Raw genomic sequence first — 2,444 nt, 5'->3', positions numbered from 1 at the left:
GTCATTAATTTTAATGGGGTCGTTTATAACGTCTCAACAACAGAACCATGTGTGCTGCATGGCTCCGTGGAAGCAAATATAGGTAAATGCATGCATGTGTCTCTGGAGATGAAATAAAAAAACAGCACGAGACCAAATTAGAATCTCGCAGAGTCCACGTAACCTTTTGGAAATGAAAATGGAAATTGGAGACAAGCTTGACAGCAGGGATTTGCTTTTTGAAAAACAACATTTATATAGATCAGCACAGGGAATCAGGGTCTTATGAGTCCACATCCCGCTAACGACTAAAAACTGACATAATGCTTTCGTGCATTAAAATAAAACAAGTGAAGCCGTTGGGGTTTATGTTAATGACTTTGCATGGGTCGGTAATATTCTATATATAATCCGGATGTTTTGCAAAAACAGACTTTTTCCCTCTGATTCATACAAACACCTGCCAAAGAGTTGATTTTCAAAAATGTGCATGCGCCAGACCCTATATACCGGTTTCTCTACATTTGGTCAGCACTGCTTGGTCTAATTACCAGTTTGCTGCTGAACATCACCTGAATTCACACTGACATAATGCTTTCGTGCATTAAAATAAAACAAGTGAAGCCGTTGGGGTTTATGTTAATGACTTTGCATGGGTCGGTAATATTCTATATATAATCCGGATGTATATATAATCTGCCTCACCCAGTATAACTTGGACCACAGCGTTCTTCTCTGGTATTTGACGGATGATTGATGGTCACCTGATCGGCACCTGCTGATGGTTGTTGGAGCGTTTGAAGTTGTCCATCGTCTGGATGGAAATATTTAGTAAAATACTGGTTGTGTTGACAGAGATTTTCTTAAAATTGTAGGGAAAACCTATCCTCAGTTGTGTCAACAAGGCCTACAACAGCCTTGTCACTTTTGAAGAATGAGTTCTTAGAGGTGAACCCTGCATGTTACTTCCACACTGCCGTTCCCTTTTGCTCCAAGCCGCAATCTGCCACACTTAGCAGTGGCATATTCATAAAACCATCGATCTGGGTGGCTTCTTCCGCCCCTCTCTGTGTGTGCTCTCTGTAGGGAGGGCTCTCTCTCTCTCCGGATCTCAGAAAGGTCAAATGAGTCTCCTCACATCAGAGAGTTTGGAAGCTGCTCGGCGGATGACATGGCAGTATTTCTGCTGCCGGAGAAGATGATAACGCTGTTTATGGGGATGATTGTGCGTCTTTTCATAATGTCAGCACCTGTTGTGTGTGAGGTGGACCTCACCCAATAATCACACACCTGACCTACCGCTTGTTGTTTACGTAGAGGGTTTGAGAAACTTCTTCCCCCGGCATTTATTGTCTTTCTTTAATTTACAACAGACCAGGCCGTGTGATGGCTCTTATTTAACAATAGCACTCGGTTCCGGCTGGAGTTGTTTCAGCTTCGCACAATTTATGATCGCTCTAATTGTTCGCCGCTGCTGTCTCATGGCGCGTATCTTTCGAACGAACAAACACGTGCTGCGTCGCTTCTCCGCCCGCTCTTCGTCCGAGGCCTAACAGCCCATGCTGGCACGATGAGTTTGATAAATCCTCTTATCGCCCCGGGAGACAATTAAAGAGCATGTGACAGGGGTCCCTATCTCCGCTCTCCTCCTGTAGCGCTTCATTTAGAAGCCATTTGTCTCCGCTATGGATTTCCTATTTTTAATGGCGTGCGTATGCAGGGGTCGGGGCCATGCTGAATAATAGATGCCTTTTCGCTCCCTTTCTCTCTCTCTCTCCCGTTTCATTCCCTCTCTCGCTCATTTCCTCACCGACGCGGCCCCATGGGAAGGTGTCACTCTTGAAACCAAGGTGCGGCGCTCCTGGTGCTCTCCGGATCCTGGCAGGAGGACATTCAATCTAGCGGGGACGCTGCGTTGGGTTGAAAGCCAGCAGGCAGACATGTGAGCTAGATATCAACCCGGGCAAACGTTAACCCTCAGCCTCACCCCTCCCCGTCCTCCCCCCCCCCCCCCAGTAAAGGACGTTTATCACGGCGAGCCGGCCGCTGCGCACTGAGGTGAAATATCGCCCTGGTCGAGCGCGAATGAATAGACTAGTAATTATCCCGTTAAAAGGGTGGCCAGACAAAGAGGGAGCCTCGCTATAATTTAAATTGTTTTGTTTCCCCCCACAGTCGAAGCCCGGCCTGCTGACTGACATCAGGGAATGGGAAAAGTGAGCCTATTTATAGCCTTAGACGTTCAGCTAATTGTGGAATTTAATAAGGTTTCTGGAAGAGTGGATTCTGTAAAAGCCAGCGGGCCTGCACCTCTCCGCTCGGCTCCCATATCGCCTCCACATCTTCTTTTGAGCTGTGCAGGTTCGCCCCACTCCCATACGTTTCCCTCTGCATCTTTCACTCCATCCTATCTTGCCATCTTCTATCCCACCATCTCATTTATTTGTGAAGACCTGACCTCTCCC

This window comes from Limanda limanda, chromosome 19 (genome assembly GCF_963576545.1).
Source record: "Limanda limanda chromosome 19, fLimLim1.1, whole genome shotgun sequence".
Lineage (NCBI taxonomy): Eukaryota > Metazoa > Chordata > Actinopteri > Pleuronectiformes > Pleuronectidae > Limanda > Limanda limanda.
This window is presented reverse-complemented; position numbering follows the sequence as displayed.